The sequence below is a fragment of the Agelaius tricolor genome, unplaced genomic scaffold, assembly GCF_023055355.1.
Source record: "Agelaius tricolor isolate 1412-34295 unplaced genomic scaffold, bAgeTri1.0.p SCAF_7, whole genome shotgun sequence".
Lineage (NCBI taxonomy): Eukaryota > Metazoa > Chordata > Aves > Passeriformes > Icteridae > Agelaius > Agelaius tricolor.
The window spans coordinates 50,729,498-50,744,699 of NW_027269267.1; positions in this window are offsets into that span (position 1 = coordinate 50,729,498).

The following is a 15,202-nucleotide window of genomic DNA, read 5'->3' on the forward strand; positions in this document are numbered from 1 at the left end:
TTTTGAGCTTTAAAAATTTACAGTAGTTATCCAAACATAAAAATGACTTTCATATGGAAATAAAACATGTTAGACTACCCTTTTCACTGAGTGAAAATAAGCAAGGAGATGAAAGGCTAATTACAGATATTTTTTTTTATTTTTTTCAATTCTTATTTATTTTCTTCTTTTCCTGGAGGGCATAAGAAGAGATGGAAAAATTTAAAAAAAGGAAAAAGGAGAAAAATTCTTTAATCAAACAGAATTCTGAATCATTTTACTTGAATAAAAGCAAAAAAACAACAAAAATAAAACTAAATGCAAGAAATTTAGTCTGGATGAAAAAAAAAAATCCATGTGATGATCTCACAGGATAAATCCAGATTATCTTAATTTGATTCAAGCATGTATGTTGTGAAAACCAAACAAAGATGCAAGCCATCTAATCCTCCTGGCACAGTCAACGTAATCTATAAACATATGGAGCTAATATCTTAATTGAATATTACATATAGTTCTAATAATCTAATGGCTAGAGTTCATCTCTAGGAGATGATATCTTGAACCCCTGCCTGAAAAAATACAGACTTTGGAAGCCAAGATAATTTTTTCTGACCAGGATGACAAAAGCAATGCCAGAACCAGCTGAGTGAGTGGGGTGGAAGGATTTTTTTTTTTTTAATTTTGAGGGTTTTTTTCCCAAAGTAGATTTCTGTTGAAAAGCAAATGTGAGGCCCCAGGTGTGAAAATGAGTGGAACAGCAGCAAAAAAAGGTTAATAGTCTCTAGAGACAACAGCTAAAATAGCCTTTTGAAAGCATGTACTTCTCAGAGTTGGTTGTGAAAGCCCAGATTGCTATCTGGGGCTAGACAATTAATTATGTCTGGAGAAGTTCATGTGGTGCTAGGAAGCATTTGCATTCTTCATAACAACAATTTCAAGTCTAACTATTATAGCAAATGCCTATGTCAGGAGACCATCTACCACTTTCTGTCTCATTTACTTAACATTCAGGTAGTATACTAGTTTTGGCTGGGAATTAATTTATTCACAGCAGACTGAAAGATGCTGTGTTTTGGATTTTTGACCACAACAGTCTCAATAACACAGGAATGTTCTTAGCTATTGTTAATCAGGGGTTACTCAGCATCTAGACACTTTCTGCTTCTTACACTGCCCCTCCACTGAGCAGGCTGGGGAGCACCAGAGGTTAAACAGGGACACAGTCAGGAAATCTGACCCCAGTAGACCCATACATACATCATGCTCCACCATAAAACCACAGAAGGAGAAGAAAAAGGGGGGACACATTCAGAGTTATGGCCTACATCTTCTCAGATAACCATTACACCTGATGAATCCCTGTTTTTCTCAGAAATGGCTAAACAACTCCCTGACAAGGGGAAGCAGTGAATAAATTCCTTGTTTCGCTTTGCCTGCATGAACAGCTTTGTTTTACCAGTGCAGCTCTCTGTATCTTAATCCATGGGCCTCTCCTGTGTTCTGCTGGAAGGGAAGTGAGCAAGTGGCTGTGTGAGGCTGAGCTGTCTTCAAGGGTTAAGCCACAAGATGTATTTTCACTCTACCCCAAGAATGAAGCTGTATCTTCACTCTACACTCAGCTGCTCAAATTTCTAATAGAGAACAGTTCATAGTTCTAAACAGCTCTCTAAAAACTGAAGATTACCAGAGGATCCAGCTGTTTTATTCTTCATTACAAGATTCTTATTTAATGACTAACCTTAGTGAATTGGTGAGCAAGGTATCTCAGGTCTTAAATGAAACTCAGAGACATCTAAATGAAATTCAGAGAGGCTTTTTTTGTTTTTTTGGTATAAGCAACATGCCCAATTGGGTTTAGCAGTCTGATGTCTAATTTTTTTAAAAAGTTTGTCTACATGTTTGCGTTATGAGGCACACTATATAAAACTTTAAACTTATACTAATTCAAATGCATTTTCTAACTTAAATAATCTCCTTGTGCCTTGAGTTTGGTCTTTAAGACTTTACTTTCTTCTTTCTAATAAAGTCTTAAGTTCCTACATAATAATTTTATGTGGCATCTTAAGATAGCACCCCATGTATTAAATGAAAAGGAAAAGAAAGGAGAAAAAAGCCCAAAAAACCACAAACCTCATACAATTTCACATTAAGATTCACCAACAATAATTGTAAGATCTTCAGCAGGTATCATCAAAGTTGATGCCATTTAACATATTACCAACAAGCAAGCTTGCCACGATGGATGTAGCTGCAAGGATAACATACACTACAGGAATATCATTACAGTTCATTTCATTACTTCTGTGCAAACAGTGCATATCTAACTTAAAACAAAGTTCTCCTTTGAAATGTACTCTTTCCAATGAAAAAAAAAAATTGGGTATCTTATGAAGGAACACATCTTTAAATTACTTCTGTTCTTTCTCTTGAACTATAATTACCAAAGGATTGCCATGAAAAGAGCTAAAGGCTGTAATTAATATTATTCTCTTTTTCTTGGATGAAGCATTTAAATACAGTGCATTATTTCATTGATCTCCCTGCAGACAAAGTCATGCCAATCCTTTTTTAGAAACAAGTTTCCTACCCAATTTCCCCTCCTTATAACTTTGAACAGCGTGTTCTTTTGCAGTTCCCAAATGTTCAGAAATACTTGCAGAATAACAATGAAATGGAAGACATGAAGATTGCAATCATGTTAACATTTTTGACTGGATTTTTCACAGATAGTGATTAGTAATTATTTTCTGATTCTTCTTGCACTGATTTAATGCATCAAAATTGACCTGCAGAGGGTTCCAGAGATTTTCTTGGCAACAAGTTCAGTTCTGTAAGAATGTGGAGCCAAATTAAATAATCAACTTGCATATTAAATAATCAAATGTTTTCACACCAATTTTGCTTAACCATATGTCCCTCCTCTTTGTTGTAATCTCAGGAGCTACAGGAGCTGCTCAGTTGCTTTATAAATTTAAAATATTAATATGGGTCAATTATTTGAATAAAATTGTTATTTAAGGTGTTTATTTTTTTCTTAAACAGAAATATAAATCTCAGTAAATTTAAGTAAGATTTGAGAGGCATCTCTTAGTACTACAGTGGTTTCTTCTGCAGCAACACTTTCCCTTGCAGTATCCCAGCAAAATAATGGTTATAAGTGAGAAAAGCAGCCTATTTAATTAAAAATCATTTAAATGGATTTAAAATTTACCCTATTTGTCTATTTCAAAATACACCTGTTTCTCACTTTAGCTTATTCACTCATCTGTAATAGCTGTAAGAGCTTAATATATTGTATAGGGGTTTTTTGTGTGTGTATATATATGCATCACAGATATATCTTAGCTCATGCAAAACTATGAAAACTGGGAATAAAACTGTTGCTGGGTATGAAAGTATTGATGAAATGCTGACATCAATAAATAAATCACTTATTTGTCTTCATCTAAATTTTGTAAAGCCAAAAAAGTGCTTAGTAGTTTAGAATTGTTCAATGCATAATGGATGATTCAGCTGGAAAGGGAGAATGTATATCTTTATGTATATAAAAATATATATAGATATGTATACATATGAGTACATGCATTTCCAAACAACTCTGTCAACTATTACTTAAACAAAAAGGCTCTGGAATTCTTTTTTTTTTTTTTGTCTAAGGTTATAACATTATTTTCAGCTTGTATTTGCAGAAGCATCAGGGCCCAAAGATTGCTAATCCAGTAAATTTCAGTCATGGCTATACATAGTTTAAATTACCTAGTATAGTGCACTTCACAAAATAGTTTTTCCTAAAAGTTATTTTAGACTGGATGAATTATTTGTGATTTCAGATTTTTTTTTTTTCTCACTACTGTAGCCCACAGAATGGAGAGAAACAAACTGGAAGAGCACTGCACTGAGAAAAAATAGAGAAAAAGAAAGGGAGCAAGGAGAAAAAAGGGCATCTAAGAGAGAAGGAAAGAAAGAGAGAGAGAAAGAAACCACATCAGAAAAATGAGCTCTTACAGACTTGGCCCCAAACTCAGATAGAAAAGTGTGAATTGAAGAGCATTTTGGTAAAACTACTACTACACTTATTCACATTGAAAATCTAACATCAGAAGTATACCCCACTTTTCATGAGTTTTTAATGGTGAAAATTATATTTTCAATGTATTCTATAACTGAACTAAGTACTTAAGTAACTATACTATACTATAGTTAGTACCTAACTTACCTATACTAATTAACTAAGTACTAAGTATATATTTAAAATAGAGTTAATGTACCCTGTCTACTTTAGGAAGCTGATATGTTCTTTTGACATTAATAGCTATGTTCTTGAAATGCCTCTCCCACTATCTTCTGTTATAAACTTCACCAAATGAAAATATTAAATAATCCTGTAAAACCTTAACAAGACTTTGCATAAATGCATGGCCATCTTAGAATTAGCAGTGCATGACTGTCATGACATAATATTTTTTCTATTTTTTCATTCAAGAAATAAACACTTCACAGTACAATTTATGCAGTACAATTTATACAACTTTAATGCTTTAATAACATACTTGTTAAATATACAGATGAAAAATAAAATTGTCTTAAAAACCCAAGATATTGCCGATATTTTCAGGAAACAAGTCCTGTGACAGAATGAATTCCAATCACTCTGTGATTAGTATACTATAAATATTTTCTTAGACAATCAAAATAGATTTCATTAAAATTCAGTATCTTCTTTAGTTTGCTATTACGCATTTCTAGATTAATATTCTTAGAGTGTTAGTTGAAATTTCTCATTGATATGCCTAGGCACTCTGACCTTGGGATGTTAATCTGAACACAAACATTTATCTCTGCCTTGTCACTGTTTGAGTTTGTGTCTTATGATCAAATCTCTTAGATGGGTGGATATCCATCACTTTGCTGCCATTGGCTTGTGTTGATTTATAGATGACATCTCAAAGCAATAGTTGTTTTGAACCGTTCAATGCTTCATAAAATAAAGCAAGAAATTTCATAGTACTCCTGTGCTCTGGTAGTAACTACAACTATTCAATATTTCCCAGTGTGATTTATCATACTGTGGAATAATACATTGACTTCTCCCCTCTTTTTCCACTGCTTCAGTCTTATATTAGCCAGTAAGATGCCATGTGGTGGCTATATATCTAAAAGAGAAAAGCAAAGTCTAAGTAAAATTCCTTGATAATCTTGCACGTAAATTTTATTAATGCTGTTATGTTTTGGGAGCTGTGAATTTTCAGCAACGTTTTGTAACATTCTATCCAGCAGAGAGGAGAACGCAAGCCTTTTCAGTTTTCACAAAAACAGCAAGAAATATCATAATGGAATAAATGTAAAAATATATTTGAATAAGAAGGATAGGGAATTTCTTTCTATACATATTTGATTAATTAGAGAGGATCAAAGGGAAATCATATTAATTAATAATGTGTTATAAAAAAGTTCTCTCTCTCTCTTCCTCTAAGGAGAAACAGAGATATTTTTAAGAAACTATGTTATTAAAATAGTCTTTTCCTTTAGATAAATATAGTGAATAGATTAACCTCTTAATTTTTGTTTATGTGATTGGCTTACCAAATACTATTACTTTTTATATTTCATTTCAGCGTTTGAAAGCCTGATATGTGAAATATCAGTTACACACTGTGTAACTGAGGTGCTGTTGCAGTAAGGAAAATAATGACTGGTATTCATTATGTGACTATATGTATAGCAGGTTTGGAGGGTTTTTTAGTTGAGATTTTGAGTATAGGATTTTTTTCTTATGGTAGTAGTACTAATTTTTTTTCCCCTGAGGATTTAAGAAAACACTAGAATCTGCATCCTATTCCAGTGTTTGACCTCCCTTATGGTCAACATTTTCTCCATATATTAAGTCAGCATTTCCAATGTTACAAGCTGTTGCTTATTGTCTTACCCCTGAACACAAGTATGTAGCACCAGGTCACATCATCATTCCATCCTCCCTTGAGAGCAGCAGGCTCCTTCTTTACCCTCATAAACAAAACCATTTTTACAGCTTTTCCTCATGTCTAATGTCCATACTCTTTTTGCCCAGCTGAGCTAGTTGTTTCATTGCAGAAGGCAAACTGGTTGGTCAAACATGATTTGGCCTTGGGTAGTCCACTCTGGCCAACCATATTCTTGTTTTTTTCAAGTTTGATCTGACATTAAACTGGTCTCCCTCCATTTAGTTGTCCAGATCCTCTTACATTCCAGTCTTAGAGATGAATGTGATATTAGGTCCTTCCAGTGCTCAGGAACATTTTGTTTCCTATTGCTTTTCAAAGACCACACAAAACAACCTTGAAATGTCCAAATGCATTGGCCACACCTACCAGTACCCTTGGGAACATGCCTCCTATCTCCATGGTCCTTAACGTCCTGCTGCTTCAAATATTCCTTAGCTGTATTATTCTTGATTATAAGTGATGTTTTATTCTTCTTATTTAAAAGGAATTACCTTTGGAAACTGGAACTGACCAGTGAAAATTGAGGGAGGGAATAACCAATCAAAACAAGTAAATTCCGCTAAGTATCTTTGGTTTTTTTCTCTATCTTTCTTGTCACTGGGTACACTGCTTAACTGAGTAGTGGGCCCAAAGTTTTTTTTTTAAGGTGTTTGTTTGTTTGTTTCCCTTTTTCTTTTCAACTGATAAAGTTACAGAAGCCCTTTCTATTGACTTGTGTATCCAGTGCTAGCTACAAGTCCTATAGAGATTTGACTCCCGAGTTCTATACTTGCCGGTGTTGTCTCTATAGTCTTCCTGGGTAATTCACTCTCATTTCCATATCCTACATACTTGCTTGTTTCTGCTTCTCCATGCCAATCTTCTGCTTTTCACACTGGACACAGCAAAGGACTGCTCTTGTTCTTTAGATAAATTATTTTTAAGATCAATTTGTTCTGCTCCAACCCTTTGCCCTTCAGGAAAGTGCTCAGGAACCTTCCAAAGGGGTCTGTCAAGCTAATTCTTAAAAAAGAACAAATTTCTTTCCCTTGAGGTCCAGTATTTTGGATTCTGCTATTTGTTTGGCAATTTCTCTAAATATTTCAAAATTTGTCATATCACCCTAGTTTCACATCCCCAGTAAGTTTTTCCTTGTTTGTAATTGTTGCGTCAAGCAGAACATCTCCCCTGTCTGCTCACTCATGTCACTGAGATGTGTCAAGACAGCCCCGTCTCCTCATTTCCCAAGCTGTCTACCATTTATTACAGCACCTAGTTAGGCAACTTATGCCACCACGTATCTACAGTGCCAGTGAGATTATGGCTGTTCAGCTGTATATGAACCTCTAATTCCCCATTCTCTTCTTTCACTGTGTGAATTCCTGTACAGGAAAAATGTATGGATCCAGTCTCTACCTTACAGAAGGAAATACCCTCAGTTAGGAAATGCTTTATACCCTTTCCCCCACAAAAATAGATTCTTCAATACATTGTGCTTTCCCCATAGTCAGATATCAGCTACTGCACTGAAAATTACTTTCAGCTGAACGTAACAGTAATTTATACCTGCACAAAAACTTTTCTTTTTGCCATTCCCTTGTCTTCATATATTTGATTCAGAAAACTATTAGACATTACAACTTCAGGTCTGTAGGGCTGGAACCCCACTTATGTTAAATATGACATATGTAAATTATTCTCAGGAGAAAGACAACTACGCTGAGCTAATAATATTTTTAGACAGTATATTTCATGAAAATAATTTTACATTTAGTGGAAACACTACCTGTGGCATTGATTTTTCATTTGCATATGTGGTTGGAAGAGAGAATGCGAATACATAGTATACTGACTGGTGCACCACTACAGAATTTTCCTTATATTTATAATATTTTATTTACAACTCTGAGAGTTGTAGAAATTTGATTTCTCATTTACATTTTCCTTTTAGTAGATTTTAGTAATGTTTTAGTAAATGTTTTTACTAAGGTTACTGAAGGTTTGTGGGGTTTTTTCCCTCAGAAAACATCAATATTTGCAATTCTATAGTTGGTTCACAGCAAAAATATAAAAAGATAAAAATACTTCTGAACTTTTCAAGACTTTCAACTGAGAAAGAACACTAAATTGTTCTTGTTCATTGAGGCATGTGATAAAAACTGATGACCTTGATTTATATGTTCTTGAAATAGCCCTTTTCACCTTAATATCCATCCATCTTAAGGACAAGTTTGCCCATGATAAAACATAACATATTCTCCAAGGTGATGCTAAATGTCCAGGGAGAAAACTGTAAACTCTTTCAATGAGATATGGCTATGGCAAAGCAAGGTGTTCCTATGCTTTCACTTTGTGTCACTTTTGTTGTATCATGTGCTACTTACCCTGCCTTTAAAACTTACATCAAAATCTATAAAAACCTTGTATGCTTTTCTTATTAATTATTTGTGCATTTCCTAGGTAACAGGTTGGCACAAAGGTTAACAATTTCCCTCTTACTCTTTCCTTCACTTTTATTACTCTCCTTTTCTTAATTGAATGAAGCTGTACAAAGTAAAGATTTCTTTCCTTTGATTAAATGACCCTCAACTTGAGACGGTGTTCACAGGGGTTTTCAGGTGAGGGAAGAGACGAGAATGTTGACTCCATGTTCAGAAGGCTTGATTTATTATTTTATGATATACATTACATTACAACTACACTAAAAGAATAGAAGGAAAGGTTTCATCTCAGAAGGCTAGCTAAGCTAAGAATAAAAAGGAATGAATCATAAAGGTTTGTGTCTTGGACAGAGAGTCCAAGCTAACTGGGCTGGGATTGGCCATTAATTGTAAACATCCAAGATGGGCCAATCACAGATGCACCTGTTGCATTCCACAGCAGCAGATAACCATTGTTTACATTTTGTTCCTGAAGCCTCTCAGGAAGAAAAATCCTAAGAAAGGATTTTTAATGAAAAGATGTCTGCGACACTCAACTCAGAATGATAACTAAAAAAATGTTATAGCCAATATTGTGGTGGGCCTCAGCTATACTGTTTGCTGTACTAAGTGAAACTGAGTAGAATAATTTTCTTTAATACACACAGATTAGTAAAATACAAGCAAAGTGGTTGAATAAAGACATTATTCAACCTGGTACATTATTAGCATACCAGGAGCTATGCTGAGAAAACTTTAACAGTGTGTCTTACTGCATCTTCCTTATTTGGGATGATTACAGTCAGACTTCTTCACAAATAAATGTGGAGCAATGAAGATGTCAGACTGTTGCTAGGATCTTGCTGCCAGCAGGGGTGGAAACATTAAGGCAGGTTTAGAGGCAGTCATGGTAAAACTGCATCTTGACCAAAAGCTATACCAGCAACAAATTACTGCATTTTTTCTCTCTAGAGGAACTTCCATAGCTCTACATAGACTGAAATTTCCTCCCTAAAGACTATAATTCATCTAGTGTAAAAGGAGTCAGCTCTTTATTGCCAAATCAGATGAAATATTCCTAATGATGCACTCATTTTATGAACTAAGAAGTGCAAATGGCTTCTTCACTATTTTTCAAAAGCTTATTACTTAGCCATAAAAGGAACAGACTCATAACTAATACCTGCTGATTATGCAAATATCACTTCCTATCACTACTTAGACATATCTCTAATTCCTGTATGTTTTTGCACTACCAAAAAAATATTCCCTCCTAGTTGTTTATATGTCAGTACTTATTTGAAAGCTCTAACAGATGTGTAAACAGGTTTGTTAGCACTCACTGATAAAGCTTTGCAGATGCATTTGTCACAACTGGGAGCAGATAAAACAGAAACATTACCCAAGCAAATAGAATATCACAAGACTTACACAGAATTCTCGTAGTTTTTGCATCCAAAAGAACTAGATATGTGTTTCACACACAGAAAATACTTAGGAGAAATTAGTGTATAAAGCTGCAGAGAAAGCCCAGCTGAAGTAATTTAGAGACAGTAATTACCTCCACATTATTGTTATTGTAGTTCTTACCACACACCATGAAGCAGAAAATAAGAACCTCTGACTCACAGAATACTTGAAAGATATTGTAAAGATTCCCCACAGTAAAGCTTTGTGTGCCACCTCATCGAAAAAAATAGTAAACAGATAATAGCAATCATCTAAGCATGCTTTTGGAAGTAATGGAAATTTTAAAGGGCCATTTTTATACACAAGTGCACATTTAGATATAATTGGTGTTTTATCTGTATTCCAGTTTATAATCTATAGGTTAACCATGCCTGGGTACTTGTGGATGAAGAAACACACCTAAGGAGTTTCATCACTTTAGTACCTTGTACATTCCATATTTCAATAGCAATCCACAGTCAGAGGACAAGTTGAGCATAGTGAAAAAGAATGGCAGTTAAATACACTAAGCAAATCAAGAAAATCAGCCTTAATTAAATTTGTTCAGGTTTGCAGGAAAAAAAAAGCCACATCAGGTCACTGTAAAGGCTTTAGAATATTTTATTGCACTCCCTCATTTCCTCCCATCAGCAGTAATTTCCCTTCATTCTAGCTGACCTTTCCTTCTCCTATTCCCACCATCATTCATTAGGAGAATTTTACCTTAAAATGCCACATTTCTCATACACAGTGAAAAAGAAATGATTTACAATAAACCTCTCCTACTATACTAGTTTTAGGTTTTCTATTTTTTTTAAGCTAAAAATACTTATATATTTGTAAGAGAGTTGTAAATGTTTTATTTCATCTAGCAGAAAGAGAAAGCTAATGCTTTACTTTTCAAAGCAAGTGTATACACACTGTGCAGCAGCTGCTGTTTACTACTTACCATGAAATCACTCTGTTTCTCAATTCTTCCAACCTGTTAAAATTAATTGCTTTACTGATTTTTTTGGTGAAGGAAGGATGCTATTTGTGATATCTCATCTAAACAACAAATTTAAGTAAATTAGTTGTCTAATTATCTTAATCACTGGATACCACATACTTAGAGAAACAAATTCTGTGCAATTTATATAAACATAAAAATAAACTACAATTATTTCACATTAATTCTCAAGATCACTCTTTCGAGATGTAGAGATTCAGAAATTTGGTAACAAAAACACCACGTTTCTGTACAGTTTCACATAGAAAGCTTCAGTGTTTTTTTCATTGGATGAAAAGTCAAAATATCACCTTTTCAAGGCTGTATTTTTCTAAAGGATCTGACAATAACATATCTTCAAAATTAATCAGTCCATTACAGCATTAGCCTTTTTCTCTTGAAGCAGCTCTGAGTCTCATGATAATTGGTTTTTTTGTCACCATTTCCTATGTCTAGATTTGGATTCCTAAACAGATTACTCTTCCTATAATATCTCATGGCTACCTGACTGCAATGAAGCACATAAAAAATTTAAAATAGAAGTTGTATCCTGACCAGCAAGACTATTTAGGAGAATAGGTACAATAATATGCAAATGTATATCTTTCAGATTATGTAGCATTGGTATTGATATTAAGCTGACACATAATTAAAAATCTGGATTTATTGTGACCAGACAATTATTTGACCTTAGTTGAAAACAATTTTGGACAAATACAGCATGAAAAGAAATATATTTTCATTTTTGCTATCAGTTTATCTCAATTCAATTATTCAATTATTTTCTAGGGATGTATTTTCTGTTCAGGAAAAGAAAAATTCCTAATCAGTCCTGTTAATGAGCAAATATCTTCGGTTTCCTTCACAAAGTTTTGGTATCAAGGTGTCTGCATGAGTGTCTTCTGTGAGAAGAGGCTAGAAGACTCTCCTAAGTGTGATGGAACCAGTTCTAGCCAGCTCTAACAGAGACCCGCTGCTGTCCAAAAGAGCTGGAGGTGAAAAGAGCTTCAGTGGAAACTGTAAAATTTCAGAATTTAAGGGGCTAATGTGTATGTCTCAAATACCAAGAGCTGGATATCTGTGGAACTGACCAAGGGTTGCTGGTAATAATATGCCACGAGAAAGAACAAGATGTGGCTATTGATGGGGTCAGGGGACGTAGGGCAGCACTTTTCCTGGACAAATGTCCTTCTTCTAGTTCCTGGAGGTGAGCACAACACTGTACAGTGCAAGTTCTCCTTCCTGCCTTCCCCTCTTTCTCTTGCTCCTTGTTTATTTCTAACTCCTTTATCAAAGCCCACTACTGTATGCTTATACAGTAGGTCAGGGACTGACATACTAATTGTCATGTCAAGTGTGTCATTTCATAAAAAAACTCTGCCTTTTTTTATTTTTTTTTGCAGATCCTCTGAATTTTGTTGTTCCTTTTGACCATAAGCATCTAAAAATCTTGAATGTTCCCTTCCCCTTAAGGGTGGGATGTCACAGTAGTTCCTCTAAAATAAAAGATTAAGAGGGTAAAAAACTGCTGCACAACAGCTGACAGGAAAGAAAGAAACCAGAACATATGAGAGAACTCAAAAAGACAGAAGGAGGAGGGAGTAGAGATGCCAGAATAGAGATTCCCCTGTAGCCTGTGGTGAAGACCATGGTGAGGCAGGTTGACCCCTGCAAGCCACAAATGATCCTACACTAGAGCAGGTGGATGTACTTAAAGGAGGATGGGAGGAGACACAGCTGGAACAGCTGACTCTGACTCACCAAAGAGATTTTTCAGACCTTATGCCATCATGTTCAATGTAAAAAGTGGGGTAAGAAGGAAAGAGAGGGAGGACCTCTTGGATGGTGTTGTCTTCCTGAGTTACCATTATGTGTGATGGAGTCCAGCATTCCTGGAGATGGTGAGCCCCTGTCTGCACACCCATAGGAACTGCGGAATGAATTCCTTGGTTTGATTTGAGTGCCTGACTTTTGCTTTCCCTATTAAATTGTCTTTATCGCATCCCACAAGTTTTCTAGATTTTTCTCTTCCAGTTCTCTCCAGATCCCACTGGTGGGGAAGTGAGCAAATCGCCATGTGGTTCTTGGTTCCTGGTTGTAGTTAATCCATGACAGATGTTTAGACATCAGACTAAGATATTCTCCTTGGTGTCTTTAGTTCCAACACCAGCACCCAGACATAGCTTTTTTGCTTTTGTTTTTCAAAATGAGAGGTCACAGATTTTTCTAGTAGAAAATTTAGCTTAAGGCTATCAAATTGATTGTGTTCAATGTGTTTCCCTATATTTTGTTGTTTTCCTTTACAGCAACTTTAAAATTATCCTTGGGAATAAAGGCAGAAATACAGAAGCTCTTTTTTGACATAATGAAAACACTACTGACATTTCATTCTAACTTTCCTAATTTATTCAAAGTCCAGTCTCGGTCCACATATTTAACTCACTACAGCCGTAAAATCTTGACAATGAAGCTGCAGTTCATTCAAGCAAAAACTTATTTAATATTTTTAGGGGTTTTTTTCCCAAATTCTAGAAGTGGAAATTTAAATATTTCCTTTAATTCTTACTGTGTAAAAAGAAGAAATCCTTGTTTTAGCAGCACTGTAAGAATCAGTCATACTCACACAGGCCAGTGCCAAAATTGTGTTGACTTTGAGGAAAAAATACTGTGTCTCAGCTGAACAAGTGATCACTTGAATGACTCCTTGGGCCAGTCAAGGGAAAGAAAACAAGGATGCAAATTTATGTAGTAATTTAAATGAATGACATGCCATTGTCAGTTTAGCAGTTATCTTATTCATCATGTTAAGATGATGTAAAACATAGCATATAGAAATGCTGAGATAGCACACATTGAGTAGAAACTGTGTTAATAGCTTTAGGTTTTTATATACATACATACACCAACATATATAAAAGTTACATAAGAGCTAAATTTTAGTAATTTCAAAACATGAATTTTAGGAATTTTTAGAAGATCTACCATTGCAATTGCTTCCCCTCCACATCTTTCTCCATAAGAAGTCAAAATAACCAGTCTCCTCTATTGAATATACCTAGTCATACCTTCATTGAATTAATTATGTGTTTATGAACAGCAGTTCTTTAGGGACAAGTATGTTAATTTTGGGATGACAGTTATTTACTTTTGTTCTGTGTTTATGTACTTGGTGGTGATAACTAATATTCCATTCTGCATTATCTTGTCAGCTCAGCTTGCTGGAGAGCATTTTGATAAGGTAAACCAACAATGAAACTGAGCTTAAATTAAGATTTCTAGCATAATGAAACTCAATATTCACAGCTCCTATTCCATGACTGAGATCCTGCACTCATTTTAATGCAATTAAAGTGAGGGAGGGAAAATACTGTAGAATACAGAATATTCACGCTGAATTGCTTTCAAAACTGAGAAAGCAAACCAACAGTGAAACTGAGATGACACAAAATTTTATCTCTATATTAAATATAAATGCTTTCAATGAGCTTGCTTTTGCTACTGAAGATAATATTGAACTTTCAGACTACAGACTTTCTTTGAGTGCTATCAAGAAGGAAAAATGTTAAAGATTGAGGGGTTACAATTCTCCTTTTGACTTCAAAGCTGCACTTTCCTGTAGTAGTGCGGCACCTGATGCAGACTGGCACTTGTTGGTCTGTACAAAATATCCAACAATTAAGCATTGTTGTCATTATAGTGCAAGAGTTCTATTGTCAGTACATTGCAAGGGTTCCATATTGCCAGAGTTTCATACCTCCTTGATGTTTCTTGTAGGCAGCTCCTCTAGGCACTGACTCTTCCTTGTCCTCACAGCAGCCAGCTGACTCCAGTTCCCCTCAGCCAACCAATCCATTCTTTTATAGCACTCTTCTGATTGGCTACAGCTGCGGCCTGTTAACATCAGGCCTGCTCCTAACCCTTAGTAATTGGCTCAGCTGCAACTCTTTAGAGGGTAGGATTACTTTCTATGTTCTATCCCCCTACAGAGCTTGATGGAGTCTCTTTATACCTTATATGTAAAATGTTCCATGTGATTTTCTTTTTTAAAATTCTATAAGGGATTTAAGAGATTAGTTTGTTTTATACTGGGACAAATGATATGTGGTAATTTAGCCTACTCCATTCAGGCCCACCACCAAACAGACACATTAACAGAGGGTTTAGTTCATGCATAGGCCTCTGGGGACAAAAATTGCACACATTTTTGAACATGTCTGCACAAATTGCACACATTTTTGAACATGTTTACACATTTATGTTTGCCTGTTTATTTACCTAAGAGGGTGGAGGTACAAAGATAGATACTTTTCTCCTGAAGATGCATGTTTTTAGAGGGAAGAGGCTTTGACAGTGTCTGTCACCATTTTCAGGCTGTACTAAACATCCCAGTGTTTATCTGATGT